General features: G+C 50.2%; 1 pseudogene; it reads right to left on the bottom strand.

The window, feature by feature from the left end:
- Positions 1-2,603: 2,603 nt before the first annotated feature.
- Positions 2,604-8,504, bottom strand: LOC123370308 (annotated as a pseudogene).
- Positions 8,505-19,151: the final 10,647 nt, after the last annotated feature.

Genomic DNA, 19,151 nt, shown 5'->3' with positions numbered 1-19,151 from the left:
AAACTGCTGAGCTTCAGTTCATCTGCAAATTTGACACCATCAGCTCAGGATTAAACAAAGACTGTGAATGGCTTGCCAACTACAGAACCAGTTTCTCCTCCCTTGGTTTTCACACCTCAACTGCTAGAACAAGGCCTCATCCTCCCTGATTGAACTAACCTCGTTATCTCTAGCTTGCTTCTTGCTTGCATATATATACCTGCCCCTGGAAATTTCCACTACTTGCATCCGACGAAGTGGGTATTCACCCACAAAAGCTCACGCTGCAAAACGTCTGTTAGTCTATAAGGTGCCACAGGATTCTTTGCTGCTTTTACAGATCCAGACTAACACGGCTACCCCTCTGATACTTGACAGAATGGGAAGAGGTGCTCTGTGGGATAGCTGCCCATAATGCACCGCTCCCAATGCCGCTGCAAGTGCCGCAAATGCGGCCACGCCAGTGCGCTGACAGCTGACAGTGTGAACACACTGCAGCGCTTTCCCTGCTGCAGTCTCCAAGGGCTGGTTTAACTCCCAGTGCCCTACATCTGCAAGCGTAGCCAGGCCCTAACAAATTATTTTGTTGTTGCCTAGGCCAGCGTCCTTTGTTTCTGTGAGGCTGGGCTGGGTTTCTCCCACACACGCCCTGATGAGGTGTGAACTGCCTCTCTGTTCTTGGAGAGTTTTTGCCTGGGCTTGCTTTAAGCCCTGAGGATACATTTTCAGCCTCATAACTATATATATGAAATTACAACCTATAATCTTACAATAACATTACTGTAACAATTACTATAACATCACTACAGCAACCATGCACAGTACATTATGAGCCTTCCGAAGACACCTGACATGACAAACTGTGCACTGGATACCACACAATTATTTTATAAAGATGAACATAGAGGTGCTGGGTGTTCCCCTGAGGTACAGAGCATCACACCCACCCACCCCACTCTGTCCCCAACAGAAGCCACTCCCTTTGACTGCCATTAGCCACATTACACTGGATTCCCCATTGCAGCAAATTCATCCAGCTGTCTAGCTCGCCTGTCTTATCATGCCTCCTTCTCCTCCAGCACAGAGCTCCCCCTAGTGTTACCAAGTGTGTATTGCAGCCACTCATTTCTACTTTAGATCTAGGTCCAGCCCACTGAGGTTAGAAGAATGACAAGACTTCCTGCTTAGAAATTTTATTTCACACATGTTTACTGAGGCAGGGAGATACATTTGCAAAGATCCAGAGATCTGGAATCCTCTCAGAAACAAATCATTTTGCAGTGGTGCTGCAAAGCTGCATGGCAGTTTTCCAGGCTGGAGATCATAGAATCATAGAATATCAGGGTTGGAAGGGATCTCAGGGGGTCATCGAGTCCAACCCCCTGCTCAAAGATATTTCAGTTGCAGTCAGTAGGGTTCAGAGTTAACTACACCCACTCCATCAGTGAGGTGCACCGTCGAGCTATTGATCTAGGCTCTCAACAGATGCAGGTAAGAGTGAGAGAGGAAGAAGCATTAATCTCCAAATTAGGGAAAATTTGCCCTTCCCAAACGAGACCCCAATGCAGTGCCATCTCCCTGAGCCTGCTGACAGCCGGAATCTATAGCCCTGGGACATGTTCTCCTGTGTATTAACTCTGAAGCCTAGTGAGAAGGAGTGCTATGTCATCATCTTTGATAACCATCTGAGCAGAGAACATCCAGCTGGTTGGTGGATGGAGCCTGTGTATTCATGATAATATAAGCATCTCCAAAGCAGCTGGGTAATTGTGAAAAGCAACAGAAACAACACTTAGGGAATAGCCCCCTAACGAATCCTCCGCCCGGGACCCCGGCCCATCTGCTGGGTGCTTTGAACCATGTCCATCCTGGAATATCTTCGGGTTTCTCCAGAGGGTTAATCACTGAAGCCGCAGTATGACAGGGCTCAGATTTGCGCCTTAGGGTCCTGTAGAGAAAATCAGTTTTCAAGTGGATACACTAGACAGATAAATACAGTTGTTGGCTGCATACATGGGGCTGTGGATTGGTTGCCAGGCCTGTACATATTGGTTGACTGGTTGGTTGGGTGTACTTAGGACATTCATTGTTTGGTTGCTTGCACTGGCTACACAACTTGGTTGGTTGGTTGGACGTACTGAAGACCTTAGTTGGTTGGTTGGTTAGTTACATTGGACGCACTAGATCTGTAGTTCTTAACCCGCAGCTGCATATTCTGAGGGCCAGACAGATAGTACATATGCAGTGTGGATGTGGCCAAAATAACACATAGAGAGCTGCATATGCAACCCACAATGGTAAATAGGTTGAGATCAGGTATGCAGTAGGTACATACATTAGTTTGTTGATTAGATGGATACATTGGATGGTGGGAATCATTGGACACACTGGTCTGATGGATCCGGAACGGGCGGTTCATGGTGGGATGTTTTCCCAGAGGGAGCTGTGAGGATATCGGGCTACAGGAGCAGAGACTCTCTTATGGGCATCGGAGTCACCGATTCCCAAGCAGAAGTGACAGAATGAAGCTCAGCAGCGTCAGCAGAGCGGGAACTTGGAAATGCTCTGGGGGACAGGGAGCGCTAGTGACCAATGCACACCCACGCCCCTGTCCAATCAGGGGCTCACCAGAAGGCCTCCGCCTCTTTCCCCTTGGCTGTGCTCTGCTGCGGTGGCTGGGAGACATAGTCGAAGCAGCCCTGGCCCCCGAGGTGGGGTCCACAGCGCAGGCTGTACTGGAACCAGATGCGGCCGTGTTTCAGGTAGCAATCCTTCTGGTGGGGCCCCCCGGCCTCCAGCGGGATGTCGCAGCTTCCCAGCAGGTCATCGTCCCACTTGTTGTCCTCGTCCCAGACCTGGACACGTATCTTGCTGGCGATGGTGAGGTGGACGGCACCGAAGTTCAAGTCGACGTTCCAGACGGGATTGTTGTTGTTCCAGATTGTGTTGGTGCGTAGCTCCCTTCTCTCAAGGAAGACCTTGACGAAGGCATCCGTAGCGGTAAAGTAATCCCCCCACAGGCCACGGGCCTTCTTCACTGTGACCATCAGTTTCCCCAGGCCGCGCTTCCGCGAGCAGCACATGGTGTTGGTCATGGTATCCCTGGGGCAGACGCAGGAGCAGGGGTCGTGGGCGCTGCGTTGAGTCCCCGGGGGGCAGCTTCGGGTGCAATTCCGCACCAGGGCCCTCTCAAGGATGTACTCACTGACTGCCCGCTTCAGCGCCTCCCGCTTTGGGTCGTCCTGCTCCACCAGGATGTGGATGGGGTGCAGCGAATAGGACACCAGACCAGGGCTGGCTTTGAGACTCTCAATCCAGGCCGAGAAGACCTTGGCATCACTGCCGGAGAACAGCACATCAGTCGAGCTCTCTCCTCCCTCCACCTCCACGTGGCGCTCCCGATACGTCTCATGGAAGCTCCCCTGGACCTTCCCCTTCTTCTTCTCCTCCTTGCACCTGCTGTACCCAGCCTTGACAGAGCCCGGTCCGATACTCACACCAGCCTCCACGCTCAAGCAGTCCTTGATCTCGTCCTCAGTCAAGCTGCTCATTGCTGCTTCGCAGACCCTCACGGCCGTCACGTCCCGCGCCCGGCCCCCCAGCTGCAGCTGGGACACGTAGTGGGTGCCGTAGTTGCTGATTAGCTGCTGGTACTCCACCTTCGATTTGCTGTCGTACTGGTCCGGGAGGTTCTCCAGCGCCAGAGTGAAATGGCTGGTGAGCGGGGGCGTCTCGCTGACCCGGAACCTGGTCAGGGACACAAGGTAAGGAGTGTGCATGGCCTGGTGAGTCAGCTGAGATCATTAGCTGTGCACGCTAAGGCCCCAGACAACCCAGAAGCACCGATCTAAGCAGGTGGCTCCTACTCAAAGCAACCACCCTGTCTGCTGAACCTCACAAACTTGTTAGGGATACTAACAAGCTGCTTGATAGTTCTGACAGACGTCCCCCGCTCTGGCCACGGCAGGTCGCCGGGCTGTCCTGACACATGAGAAGAAAATCCCCCAGAGCTGTCCAGTCCCACATGGGAGCCGGCGTCCCCTAGAGGGGAAAGGCCCCTTGTAGCATTCCCTGCCTTGCTAGCCAGCCAGTCCCCTGCCCTGGGACCAGATTGGAGACGATGCCCCCTAGAGGAGAAAGATCCTGTGCCCCATTCCCTATTATCCTGAAACAGATCCCCATCCTGGGGCCGGATTGCAGCCAGTGTTCCCTAGAGAGGAAAGGTTCTGTGTCCTATTCTCTGCCCCCACCCAGCCAGCCATTCTCCCCCCCCCCCCGCCAGGCCTGGATCAGAGCTGGTGCCCCATAGAGGGGAAAGGCCACGTATCCCTGTGTGGCGTTGCTGTGATCCCAATTTCAGGTGAGCCCTCCTGACCCAGGCTGGCTCTCACCTGTAATAGCCGCAGGACACCGCATGGCTCATGAAGCTGTATTTGTCCATCCGCGTGCGGTCTACCACGAAACTGGCCAGTTTGGAATGCGATCCGGCCAGCGCCACCTGGACATTAACCTTGGGCTTCACAGGCACGTCCAGCCCCACCTTCCAGTCGTTCTGCACCATGGACGCTGCTGACTCCATCATGCCCATTGCCGACTGCTGCACCGAGTCACTCAGCTTCCGGCGACACGAGACGCGGACCCGCCAGTCCACCGCAGCCAGTGGCAGCCTCTGCCACTGCCCTCCCTGCAGTCGGTTCTGGCACAGGGTGCAGGTGCCATCCTCGTGCTGCCAGAGGCTGCTGTCCACCAGATAGGCCCCCTTCCTGGCCATTGTGGTCACATCGATGCCCTCCCCAGCCAGGCTGTGCCCGGGCACGAAGGCCGTGTGCTTCTTGCATTCATTTTCCGTGCTTGTGTGACAATGGGAGGAGGCCCCAGGGAAGATGAAGAGGAGGAGGGGGATGAAGGCACCAAATCTGGGCATGGCTGATGCAATAGGTACCCCCACCCAGGAGGGGCTGTCGGCCTCTGAACGCTCCTAAATGGAGAGAGACAGAGAGATCCAAAATTAGTGACATCCACCAACCACCCGCGACATCAGCCATATTTTATTGCACACCTACGAAAACTCTGGGCTCTAGGAGGCATTACGCAAATGACGTGATGCCTCATTTGCATGTTTGACTACAGATTACCTAATTTGCATCAATTCCCTCCCCTCCCTATTTCCCAGATGTTGTAATACCAGCACTAACTACGAGGAGGAGGTAGAGTTTCACATGCCCACTCTACAGCGCGCAATATAATAATGGGTCGTTGCAATGCCTCAGTGGGGCCACTAGAGGGAGGTGCCATGTGGACAGAGTCCGTGTGGCGGCTTTTATAGCCAGCAAGAGCAGCGGGAGCTTGGGTCACATTCGGCATGACTGGCCTCGCCGTAGCAACTGCCGGGGCCCCCTTGTGGCCACGCCGAGTGGTGGATTTGGTCGTGTTTAACTACTGACGGAGGGTCATTTTCTGGGGTTTCTCATGGTCTGCATCAGCCCCAGCGTCTGGTGCTGGCAAGTTTGCACTGCGGCTGTCAGGGAAAGACAGCAGGAAATGCTACCGCCCCAGAACAGATCCTGGGGCCATCTAACCCTGTATCTTGCTCCATCCATTTTGTCCTGGATCACGCCCATTGGCCTATCTAGCCCAATATCCTTCCCCCTTCCTGCCACCAAGAGTAAACCCACAGAATCACAGAATCATAGAACTGGAAGGGACCTCAGGAGGTCGTCTAGTCCAGTCCCCTGAACTGTAGGCAGGACTAAGTATTGTCTAAACCATCCCTGACAGGGGTTTGACCAAACTGCTCTTAAAAATCCCCAGTGATGGAGATTCCACAACCTCCCTAGAGAATTTATTCCAGTGCTTAACCACCCTGACAGTTAGGAATTTTTTCCTAATGTCCAACCTAAACTGCCCTTGTTGCAATTTAAGCTCATTGCTTTTTGTTCTATTTGCAGAGGTTAAGAAGAACAATTTTTCTCCCTCCTCCTCTAACAACCTTTCATGCACATGAAAACTTTTATGTGTCCCCGCTCAGTCTTCTCTTTTCCAGACTAAACAAACCCATTGTTTTCAATCTTCCCTCACAGCTCATGTTTTCTAGACTTTTCATCATTTTTGTTGCTCTTCTCTGCACTTTCTCCAATTTGTCCAAATCCTTCCTGAAATGTGGCATCCAGAACAGCACACAATACTTCAGTTGAGGGCTAATCAGTGCGGAGTAGAGCAGAAGAATCACTTCTCGTGTCTTGCTTACAATGCTCCTGCTGATACAGCCCAGAATGATGTTTGCTTGTTTTGCAACAGCGTTACACTGTTGACTTATATTTAGCTTGTGGTCCACTCTGACCAGGGCTGGCTCCAGACCCCAGCGCGCCAAGCGCGTGCTTGGGGCGGCGTCCTGTGGGAGGGCGGCAGGCAGCTCCGGTGGATCTCCCGCAGACGTGCCTGTGGAGGGTCCACTGGTCCCGCGGCTCCGGTGGAGCATCCGCAGGCATGCCTGCGGGAGGTCCACCGGAGCCGCGGGACCAGCGCACCCTCCGCAGGCACGTCTGCAGGAAGTCCACCAGAGCCGCGGGACCGGCGACCACCAGAGCGCCCCCCACGGCGTGCCGCCGTGCTTAGGGCAGCCCAAATCCTAGAGCCGCCCCTGACTCTGACCCCCAGATCCCTTTCTGCAGTTCTGCTTCCTAGGCAGCCATTTCCCATTGTGTGTGTGCAACTGATTGTTCCTGCCTAAGTGGAGCACTTTGCATTTCTCCTTACTGAATTTCATCCTAGTTACTTCAGACCATTTCTCCAGTTTGTCTAGGGCATTTTGAATTTTCATCTTATCCTCCAAAGCACTTGCAACCCCTCCCAGCTTGGTATTGTCCGCAAACTTTATCAGTGTCCTCTCTATGCCATGATCTACATCACTGGTGAAGATTTTGAACAGAACTGGACCCAGAACTGATCCCTGCGGGACCCTACTTGTTATGTCCTTCCAGCCTGACTGAACCACTGGTAACGACTCTCTGGGAATGATTTACCAACCAGTTAGGCACCCACCTTATAAAAGCTCCATTTCCCTAGTTTGTTTATGAGAAGGTCATTCAAGACAGTATCAAAGCCTTACCAAAACCTTACTAAAGGGACCATCTAGTGTGATATCCTGTCCTCTTTCTTCCGCCACAGATGCTTTGAGAACCTCACACTTCTCTGTGCGTCCACCACAGATGCTTTGAGAACCTCACAGCGTCCCCACCACAAGGGATGCTGTGTTAAAAATAGGTTTCAAGTGTGTTCCACTTGGGTTGGAGCTGTACAGCAATGCTGGCTGTGGGGCAGGAACGGCTGACAGCTCTGCATCCTGTCATGGTGGAGGCTCAGACTGGGAGGGGACAGTAAATGTTTGAACTCAGCCCAGCAGAACGAGGCAGGAAAAATTCACTTGAATATTGACTGCTGGGTTCTGCCCAGCCCCCAACCCCCTACAAGCTCATCCCTGGGCTTCCTTCCCCTGTGCTGCCCCACTGCTTCGTTGCCAATAGAAAATCAAACAGCCTGAAATTTCAAGATGCCCCTGATATGAAAGGTATCAACTACATCAATTAATTATCAAAAGCTGAGTGGCAGTGTGGTCTAAGGTGCCACAAGTGCTCTTGTTCTGTTTGAGTTCTATTGTCGCTCTGGCAGGGGAGTGGGGTGAAGCGGGTTAGAGGATGGGGGGCAGGGAGTCAGGACTCCTGGGTTCTATTGTCGCTCTGGCAGGGGAGTGGGGTGAAGCGGGGTAGAGGATGGGGGGCAGGGAGTCAGGACTCCTGGGTTCTATTGTCGCTCTGGCAGGGGAGTGGGGTGAAGCGGGTTAGAGGATGGGGGGCAGGGAGTCAGGACTCCTGGGTTCTATTGTCGCTCTGGCAGGGGAGTGGGGTGAAGTGGGGTAGAGGATGGGGGGCAGGGAGTCAGGACTCCTGGGTTCTATTGTTGCTCTGGCAGGGGAGTCGGGTGAAGTGGGTTAGACGATCGGGGGCAGGGAGTCAGGACTCCTGGGTTCTATTGTCGCACTGGGAGGGGAGTGGGATTGAGTGGGTTAGAGCAGGAGGGACTGGGGACCATGATCTAGGTTCGGGTCTGTGCAGCACCCGGTGTGATAGGGCCCCCAATATCAATGGAGGGGGGGTCTGTCTAGGGCCCAGCATTAGGGGCCCCCGATCTCAGTTGGGATGAGTTTGTGCAGCACCCAGAGTGACGGGATCCCTGATCTCGGTCGGGGTCCGTGCAGCGCCCGGTGTGATGAGGGCCCTGACCTCGGTTGGCATCTGAGCAGACCCACCCATCACTCACCTGCCTCTGGTATATTTCGGCTGAGGAATATTTCGGCTCTCAGGCCTGGCTGGCGTCCCGGCCTGGGCTGTGTCTCTGCTGGGAGAGACGTGCTTTGAAGGTGGATCACAGCACCACGAAAGGTCTCCTGTGTTCTGAGTGTCTCAGCCGTCACCACGCTCCCCCCAGCGCTGAGCTCCTGCCCCCTTTACACCCCCAGCCACAGCCATTGGACAGGAAGCTGTGGCCAGCAATTGTTCCACCTCTGAGCTGGATCAATCGCGCCTCCCGTGGGTCTCGACCCAGAGTATGAGGAGCTAGAGAGGCTGAAAAGGAACATACAGTGAGACAAGCCCCTATTCACTGGGGCCAGAACTGCGTGCCTGGGGAGTGCACCCCATGCTGAGCCCCCAACCCTGCAGCACAGCGCCTCCTAGTGCCACACGGGGCATTGGGGCCAGCACTGCCTGACCAGGGGGAGCACATGCTGCTGAGCCCCTGCCCTGTAGCACAGCACCCCACAGTGCCACACTGGGGCCACCACCTCGTTTCCCAGGGACCCCACTCTAAATACAGAGAAACCCCATCAATAGCAATGGAGTCAGGCCAGGGTTCTGATCCCTGTGTAACATGTGGCAGAACATTCCGTCCCCGTATTGGCCTTACCAGCCATTTGCGGACACACCTTGGACAGCTCACAACCTGATAGATGTTAAGGTCTTCTTCGAAAACGATGGATGAACATCATCAAATCCAGAGCAAGCCCAATGCCCTGGCTCTGTGTCCAGAGTCCCACAGCCCCCAGAGCACCCCCTGTGCTGCCCCCATCAGGGGATTCTGCTCAGTAAATTTCCTAAATTTAGATACACAAATGACATGCGTCCATACAGGATAATCCTATTCAGAAAATCATGTCTTTTCCAATGACCCCTCACATGACTTCTCTTGTACAAAATGCATCATCATTATGCCATAATCAGATCATCATAATATTACAATGACAAATATGGGGTGCAGTATCACAGCCATGGGTCCAGCTAGGCCGGGATCCTATCCCAACCCCGCCACCCCTGATCAGACCGATGGTCCCATTTGGCCTGGTATCCTTCCCCCTCTGTGCCACCCTGGATTACACCCATGGGCCCCTCAAGCCTGCTCTCCTGCCCCCGATCAGATCGACGGGCCGATATAGCCTGGTAGTTTGCCCCTCCGTGTACTCTGATTCGGGAGGCAGGCCTGTGTCTCTGACGTGCTGTTTGTGGGTCGCAGGGGCTGACATTGAAGATGTGAAACTCTCTTTGATCAAGCGCTGTTCACACCGGCCCTTTTTGTCGGTAAAACTTCTTGTTCGGGGTGTTGTTTTTTTCACACCCTGGAACGACAAAAGTTTTACCCACAAAAGTGCTGTGTAGACAAAGCCAGAGTCATATAAGATTATAGACAGATACGAGGGCGTATGGGGATAGATAGATAGATAGATAGATAGATAGATAGATAGATAGATAGATAGAAGGGTGTATGGGTGTATGGGTGTATGGGTGTGTAGATAGATACACATGACTGATCTGTAAATATGTTATGTGGACAGATAGCTAGAACTTCTTAACACTTTAAACATTTCATATCTCTGGGGTCTAGGGCTGGGAGAAAGAAACAATTTAACAGATCTCACAGGGAAGCTTTCCACCTCTCCAGTGAGTTCTAATGGAAAAGGTTTAATGTTTGAGGTGAGGTGGGAGGCAGGAGCCCTGGGTTCTCTCCCGATGAGAAAGGCCCAGGTTTGGATGGAGACGTAGCTCTGACTGGCCCGACAGTGGGTGTGACATGGAGCTCTGGGGTCTCCTGCCACAACCCAATCACTGCTGTCGCAGGCACTTTGTCCCTGCCCCTGCGCCGAGTAGCTGCAGTGCGGGGAAGACTGTGGTCAGAACCGCTCTTCCTGCCACAAGAAACTCAGACATGCGGCTCTAGCGCTGCCCGATGCTACGGCTTGAGTCACAGGGGCTACATGTGCCAGGCAGGGGGGGCCATGACTCTAGGGGAGGGGCTACAGGAATACGGTCCCCGTTCTGCCACGTCCCCCAGGCCTCCTTTTCTCCTGGCCTCTGCTCCATGATTCCACCCGACTGCTTCCCAGCGCTGGGATGGGCTACGTCCCAGCTCCATACCGGTCTGGGCCGCGTGGCTCCCAGTATCCTGACCTCGGCCCCGTGACCTTAGCGTTCAGCCCCTCGGAGCAGAGGTATATTACAGATGGGACTGTTGGTGTCACTAGGCATAAATCTAGGTAACTCGGGAGGATGGAAGACCACGAGTGTCGATGAAGTCTTCTTGCTCTAGGCCTATGTGAACCAAAGTACCTCCATGTTAAGCGCTTCTGTTAGCCTTACTAATCTTTTGTAACCTCCTGTGCTGTGTGCTGACTGCTAGCAGCTGCAAGGCCGGTTAGCACTAGATGCAGACAATATTAGATAAAATAGGCAGAAAGCAGATGCTGTAATCAATATATATGCATGAGAAAATATGCATGAGAAAATAGCCCACACAGTGGGAAAGTACAGATAAAGAAAAACAAAGGGGGTATAAATGCTGGGACCCCGCCTGCGTGCGGGTGTGGAGGATTTGAGATGGCTATTTCTCCCTTGCACCTTATTTGAGCTCAAATAAACGTGGTTTGCTTCTCCACCCTGGTGTGTTAATTAGTGCGACGCACACCGGGCACCGAACCCTGCTGTTGTCCCCTCGGGCCCTCTGGGCCGGCAACAGTTTTGGCGCCCAACGTGGGGCTCGAGGCAAATTGTGTCTTGCCCGGACTCCTCCGACGGCCGATCGACGACGGTCACAGCCGACGCCCAGCGCGCACCGGTGCCTTTACCGGGGGCCTCGGCAGAGACGCGTCAGGCCGACCTCGGAGGACACAACGGTGCAATGTGCTCGAGTAGTGGAGAAGCTGTTGTGGGCGACGGTGAGGAACCGGTCCTGTGGATAAGGTAGGAACAGTCCAGTGGTGTGGACTTTTGCCTGTTAGGACCTGGGGACGCTCAGTGTCTCCGTATCCCTAGAGTATGGGGCAGGGACAGAGTACGGCCGGCAGGGCAGGGTGTACGCCCTTAGAATGCATTCTAGCAAATTGGAAGGTGTTTGGTTCGGACCCAATGACTAAGAGTAAACTAAAGAGGTTCTGTACAGTTGACTGGCCTCAGTATCAGTTAGAGAGCCAGGAAAGGTGGCCACCGGAAGGATCACTTAATTATAACACGATCCTTCAATTACTCCTGTTTTGTCAGCGAACGGGTAGCTTCTGAAGCTGTTTGTATGGAGAGCTCTTGTAAAAATCCCCCATCATATGCCCCAGAGCCGCACTGGGAGGAGGACTGTCCGTGGGGACGTCTGTCTCTGTTGGGCTCACGCCATCTGAACTTATTGACTGTGCAGCAAGATCAGATGCATCGTGGTAATAGGAAATAAAGGCCTTGTTGTGTGTGTGTGTGTGTGTGTATATACCAGTGTGAGTGACTGTTACCGGAAGACGCCCAGAGTACCCTGTGAAGCGAAAGCTCGTGACCAGGACTACTCTAATGCAAGCCCGGTAACTAGTGGATCTTTAGGAGAGCCGACCCCCGGTGGGCTGACTCGGCCTGGCATCGTCCGGCGAGGAAGCTACCTGGGTCTAGGAGTGTGTGAACCCATCTTCCCTCCCCTTTCCTTTCCGTGTGGGCTACTGACAGTCTGATCAACTAACTGGACGCAATCAGAGTAAGCGGCGCCGTCTCCCAGAGACTAGCCGACGCTCTTTGCTGAAGGGAGGTGTAGGAGAGTCGTGCTCATCCTCGTTAGTCTCTCCTGTGTGAGTGCCCTGTAGGGAGAGATCCTTAGTTTATGAGCCGCTAGCGCGGACAGGGCACCCTCCCTGTGTGTGTAAGTGGAAAATGGGGGAGGGACAGTCTAAACATTCCACCTCACCCCCTAAGGGTACCCCAGCATATTACATGTACGTACATTATGGTCCTAAAACCTGCAGGTATTTAGAGAATTGGAATCTTTACACGCGTGAAAATCCATCTAAACAATGCCCATTAGAAGGTACCTTCAATCTAGATAAGATCATACATCTCAGAGGAGCTTTTAATCACCAAAAAAAGCCTCTGACACAGTGTGAGCAATTTGTCTAGGAACGGGTTAATTTGAAATTCAGCTTGGCCCAGAGATAAAGAGAAAGTTGCTCTGCGTTCAAGGTCAAGAATCAACGCAGACTATGCTAAGTACAAAGAAAAACTGCTTTCGGCCCCAGCTGGCTGTGGGAAAAAATATAGACAGAGGCAAAGTTACAGAACTGAGATTACATTTGCAAAGCTTAACTGTCCAGTGAGATCCAACAGTGTGCCTTTGTGACCCCGGAGCCGGTGTGGCTTGGTGACACTGGAGAAGCCACAGGCAGCCGACCTGGACTGGAATCTCTGAAAGAGACACCGCAGGAGATTCCAGGGTGTAAAAGAACAGCCCTCCCAAGAGCGGAAGCATGTTGGAAATTCTGGACAAGCTGTATACAGGATAATCTCCCGTCCACCTATTCCCCTTCTCTGAACGTTATACACAGACGTGGCCAGTCTGGACATGTGTGAGTATTAAAGTGGCTTAGGGCTTGAGGCATTCATGTTTTTCCTGAGCGATGTGGGAGCGTTCCCAACACTCTCCATTGTTGTTTTATTATTTTTAATGAAGCTTTAAAATTCGGTTATATGGTGTGTTTTCTTTATCTTCCCCCAACGTCCTGCAGTGTCAGCCTGATCACCTGACATGAGGGATAGATTGGTAACAGAAATTTGTCACAGTTTGGTGAGCAATTGAGAATGGGGGAGCCCTGCAGAATTTACACCATCTATTTGTTTTACCCTTGTTATTTTATGTTTGCTTTGTTTGGTACTGTTGGGGTTATATGTTGAGGATTGCATGATTAAAGTGTGCCCACTCTCAGCCTCAATAAATCTGAGAACTGGAGAGGGGTTTAGCATTCCTCTCTCCACCCTGGTTGACCGGGAAGGGTGGCAGGTGGATCTACTCCCAGTCGTAGCAGGACTGGGCAATAGAGTAGTTGGAGAAAAGGGAAGAGATGTGTACTTGATAACTAGAATTGAGCAATTAAGAGCATAGATCATGAACCAGGCAGCAACTCAAACCTGCGTCCAGGGCAAGTTGCAGGCCTTGAGACAGGACTTCCAGTTAGAAAAGGAAGCCCTGGCTAAGCAAGTACCGGTCCTTCAGGGACTTGTTAAAATTTAACCATTTGTGCTCAGCATATGCTGTAACAGCAGTGTGTTTGCTACAAGAGGAAATTGAATAGTTAAACGCCAATGGGCCATGCGTTTTGCCCAGGTGGCAAGCCTCATGAGGGAGGACTCGGTAGCCTTGTGAGTAAGAATGTTTAAGAGAAGAGACCAGGAAGGGTGGGGGCTAGTTGAGAAGCCCACCCTCCTAGCTAAACTGGTAGTGGAACAAGCCGGTTCCCAGGGAAGGGACGGTTCAGCGAGAAAAGCAGGATCGGGCCTAGGCGGGCAGGCAACAGACAGAGAGATTGGAAAACAGGTTGGAAAATTTTGAGGGTGTAGTGGAAGGAAGAAGTAAGTAAGTATAAGCCTGGGGATTTCAAATACTCAGGACAATACTTGAAATGGTGATTTGAGTTGATAAAAGTGGCTGTTGGGAGACAAGCAAGTGATTTAAGGAAGAAGTGAGAAGTTAACTCTGTAGTTGCTGGAGGGAACAGCAGTTGAACTTTGTAAAAATGCTAAAAAGGAAAGTTCTTGGTGTCTTTGAAATGTTTGTAAATAAATTCAGGCAAAGAAATTATTAGATTGCAATTATTTGGCTATGAACAATTTAGTCGAATTAGCTAAAGAAATGTATACAGTGCTATGTAATTGAAATCCTATTAGGCTCTAAGGGGCACTATAAGAAGTGCTTTTCTTTCAGTGTTTGAAAGCAGGAGTTAGAAGTAAAAAAAAAAGCCATCAAAATTCTGGTAAAGTTAATTATGTCCCTTTTAAGGTAAGAATCTTTAAGCTGTGAATAGCTTTGGATCCAGAAGCAAGCCAGAAAGCAACTGTATTAATGCAAATTATCTAACTGATAAGGTAGAAGCCACTGAAACATAGAATCATAGAACTTAAGATCAGAAGGAACCATTATGATCATCTAGTCTGACCTCCTGCAAAATGCAGGCCACAAAAGCTGACCCACCCACTCCTGAAATAATTCTCTCCTTTGACTCAGCTGTTGAAGTCCCCAAATCTTGATTTAAAGACTTCAAGTAGCAGATAATCCTCCAGCAAGCGACCCCTGCCCCATGCTGCGGAGGAAGGCGAAAAACCTCCAGGGCCTCTGCCAATCTACCCTGAAGGAAAATTCCTTCCCGACCCCAAATATGGCGATCAGCTGAACCCCGAGCATGCGGGCAAGACTCTCCAGCCTGACACTCGGGAAAAAGACTTTCAATATCCCAACATTGACCCTCGGTACTAATTACCAGTGGCGGCACGTTATTGACCTATTGACTAAATCGCGTTATCCTATCAAACCATTCCCTCCATAAACTTATCAAGCTTAATCTTAAAGCCAGAGAGGTCCTGGGCTGCCTATGAAACAAATACAAGAAAATATGGGGTAATTCCTCTATTTTGCCTGAAATCAACAAGGGTATTTGTATATTTTAAGCAATGATCGACTGCCCAGAAGAGTAGACCTCTGTTTTTTGTCTTTCAGATAATCAGAGAAAACTGAGGCCAGCTGAACAGCATTTAACGTACCATGCATGTACTGGCACAATAGGAATTATGTTTTGTGTTCTATGTCCTGTCTTGTGGTGTTTGTCTCGTGGCCAGAATTGTTGTGTTTAATATTTATATAATAATTGTATTTTTATATAGTGATATACTAAAGTCTCATACATTTCCTTAAGTAAGAAAAATAAACTTCATTGGCCAGATTGTTAATTGAAAATTGTTGTTAAAATTTGCATACCAACAGTCTTTGGAAGCAAGGACATGAAAAGTTAACCCACTCCCCATATTGTACATGGGATCCTTCTGGCTACCTCAGATTTCTAGCCAGAGGGCTGGGGATGGTGGGAAGCTATTGGACTAGAGGTTATATTGAGTGAACTCCTCAAAGTGGGTGTGCTTGTCCTGGCTTGTTGCTCCAAAGTGCTGTAATAGTTATTTTAGTGGAAGGGCATATGTGGCATACATTGAATAATAAGACTAATGTACTGTATAACGGCAATGTTTATGTGTTCATGGTATGGAAAAAGGTGTATGAGTGAAGAGTGGAAGTTTCCTTTGTAGGTTAAAAGAAGCCAAGAAGGGAAGAAGAAAAAAGAACAGAATGAATTAACTGAAAAAAATAGCTAGCAAGCTCAGGCTAAAGATAAGACACTGGCCCCAGTCAAGGATACCGCTCACAGATAAGACTTGGCTAACAACCAAGGAAAAGGGGGGCTTGAATGTGCCCAAGCAGCTATGAGATCTGCAAAACACTGCCAGGCACTAATGAAATGTGTTAGATGTTTTTCCCACAGGTAAAGAAGCGCTACCCAAAGACCCTAGCAGCCCTGCCACTCCTTGGAACCAGGAGACTGGATCTATGTAAAGGTCCACCAACGAAAGACTGCTTTGGCTCCATGCTGGAAAGGCCCTTATTAAGTCCTGCTGCCTACCAACACTGCTGTGAAGTGCCAAAGACTGACTGCCTGGACCCATGATTCTCACTGCAAAAAGACCCCTCCACATCAGGAGGATTCTCCTACTGATGATTAGCCTATTTCTCCTTCTAGCTCTGCTGTGCCTTCTGGACAGCAGGGAAAAAGGACAAGGTGAAGTGCTAGTAACCTCTCCCTTGTCCACTGACAGATCTACTGTGCCTTTGAATTTTTCTAGAAGAAGCAAAACCATTACAGGGTGATGTGCTGGTAACCTCTCCCCTGTAGGATGCTGAACCACGACTGTTTCGGGAAAGAAGAAGAAACACTCACTCCACTGACATTGCCAAAGTCCAGGAATTCCTGACTAAAAAGGACATTGAGAACTGACCCTGGTGAAGAAACAAAGAATTATACACTGGCAGGAAGAAATTTGTGGGACCCCTGCTTGGGAATGTGATATTGATTGGATTTTGGGGTTTATTCTACTTTTAAATGACATTGCCCTTATCCAGTTTCCAGATCACTTCTACATACCCAAATTGCTCACAAGGAGCTGCCATTAGATTAGCACAACAGAGAGCCTGGGTTATTTCCTCTGGAAGAAGAGGGACCTGACCAGATCCCTGTGGGCTGGGGCCAATAGTGCAGCAGCCATTTGGAGTATTCTTAAAAGCCAAGAACATGATGAGAAATTGGGCCAACTAGAAAAGGCCACTAGCCTTATTTCTGGAGCTCAGCTAACCCAAGTACAGGCTGGAGTTGGTGAGTTACATGTCATTTCCACTCTTAGTTCTATGACCCAGAAGTTACTGACAGAGATGGTATTGAATATCACTGAGGCTGGGAAGGCATTGCAGTGGGATCTAGTATGTTTAAATTCAGGATTTCCTGAATGACCAGCTGATGGCCATTCGGAATGATCTTGAGCAGCAGACTCGGCCCACTGCCCTTACAGACACATCAGGAGTACCATCTGATCTGTGGTCATGGAGACATACTCGGACACTTTCTGGGTGGAAGTGTGAACATTTACAGTGCTCCTTCCAAGCATTTGGACCGGTTAGGGGGGTGTGGGCTCCCACATACCGAATCCTGCCAGGTCCATGGGGAGGATGCATATGGGATTGGGTGATTCACCGAGATATCTGGGAAGTGAGACCGCCTGATTCGCCTAACTGATTTATAGTCAGTGCCCCTAGAATAACACCTGACATTTTGGATAAGAATAGGGAGTCAATGGACATTTTGGCTGTTAGAACCCCTACAGCTTCAGTGTATCCGTAACTGAAGCCAGGGGAAGTTGTCACTGTTCAGGATAATGTTTGCTGGAAGGGTAGAGGACAAGGAACTATCCTGATAGAACACCTACTTTTTCAAGTTAATGATAGCTGTGTGTACGTTAAAGCCACCTGTCATAAACAGATAGTTAAGGGTTAAGGTCTGTTTTACCTGTAAAGGGTTAACATGTAGTACCTGGTGACCACCTGACCAGAGGACCAATCAGAGATAAGATTTTTTCAAATCTCTGTGGAGGGAAGCCTTTGTCTTTGTGAGAACTGTTCTTGAATCTAACAGAGGACAGTCATGTCTCCAAGTTCTCCTGGAGTAGTTTCTACTAATTAATAGTGAGTATTAATTAGAAAGGCAAATTAGTCTTATGATTTAATTTCTATATTTGCAATTGTGTGTTGGCTAAAGGAAATGCTTTATTCCTGTTTGCTGATATTGCTTTTACTGAGAAAGGGGGGAGAGGGGATTCTCTCCAGAGATTGATAAGGTTATACCCTATGAGTGTCCAGCTTGGGCTCATAGAGATTCTGTATTTTCTTTTTGTTCTCTTAATAAATTCTTTTCTTTTCTTTGGACTTGGTTAATTCCTTCCCTTGGGGAAATTCAGGGGAAGGGGAGGGGGAAGTGGGCTGCTTCCCTGTGTGTGTGAGATTCAAGGAGTTGAATCAGGGGGGAGGGGGAAGGTTCCTCCTCTGTGAATTGATCTGTGTTCCCAAGGGGGGAAACAGGGGTGTCCCGGCCCACGGAATTGACCGGGTGGTGGCAGCCGAAGGGGAGACCTACCCTAGGATTTTGGGGTGGGGGAAGACATGCGGGTCCTCACTTTGAAACCGCCCAGTTTCAAGTGAGGGTAGACTCTGACATGGTGGCAGTGGTGTTTCGGACCCAGAGAGAGAGGCAAGGCTTTTCTACCAGAGGCACTCTGAGGCAGTTTCAGGGTTAGAAGTATTTTCAGTTTTTTGCAGGGCTTTCTGTTACAAAGCCTCCTGTGGAGCAATACTTGCGTCCATTGTGATACGAGGTACCACTCAGGATTCCTGAGGTGGGGGAAAGTGCTCGCCAAAGTACATTCCCATCCAACAGGAAAAACAGGTTTGGGGGGGGAAGTGCTCGCCAAAGTACATTCCCATCCAACAGGAAAAACAGGTTTGGGGGGGGAGACAGAAACCCTCCAGCCAGGTTTTTTTTTCTCCCTGTGTCTTTTGAAAGGATCAGAAGACAGGAGAACACAAATCCCTGAGGAATAGACCAGATTTTTCTCAGGGGTATTGTTAGCAGCAGCCTTTCAGCTGGGCTGCTGAGTACAGCAACTCAGAGCACAGGCAGTTTACAGTTTCAGCCAGGTTGGCTGCAGGCAATTTAGTTTTCCAGCAGGCTTTGTTGGAAGCATATTTTCGTTCTTGTTGCTTGGACAGGCAGCTTCAGGAAAAGGCAAGTTTCAAGCAGTTTTCAGGGTTAGGAGGAGTTTTTTTCTCTGCTGGCTATGTTGAGGAAAAACTCTTCCCTACAGGTGTGTCCTTCCTTTGTGATATCAGGTATCACTCAGGATTCCTAAGGTGGGGGGAAGTGCTCGACAAAGTACATTCCCATCCAACAGGGAAAATAGGTTTGGGGGGGGGAGACAGAAACCCTCCAGCCATATTTTTTTTCCCTGTGTCTTTTCAAATCCTCTGGAGCCAGGGAATACAAATCTCTGAAAGGATTTACTACACTTTTCTGCAGGTACTAAGTAGCACCAGCCGGTCAGCTGGGCTTATTAGGAAGATTGTTTTTTTGGAAACAGATTTTCAGCTGGGTTTAGCTGAGGCATAAGGTTTCTAACAGGCTGTGTTAGAAAAGGATTTTTTTCCTTCTTCTTTTCTTTTTTCTCCTTTTTTTTCTTTCTGTCTGC

The sequence above is a fragment of the Mauremys mutica genome, chromosome 4 (genome assembly GCF_020497125.1).
Source record: "Mauremys mutica isolate MM-2020 ecotype Southern chromosome 4, ASM2049712v1, whole genome shotgun sequence".
In the NCBI taxonomy this organism is placed as follows: domain Eukaryota; kingdom Metazoa; phylum Chordata; order Testudines; family Geoemydidae; genus Mauremys; species Mauremys mutica.
Note: the sequence above shows the minus strand (reverse complement) of the source record. Positions and strands in the feature narration are given on the sequence as shown.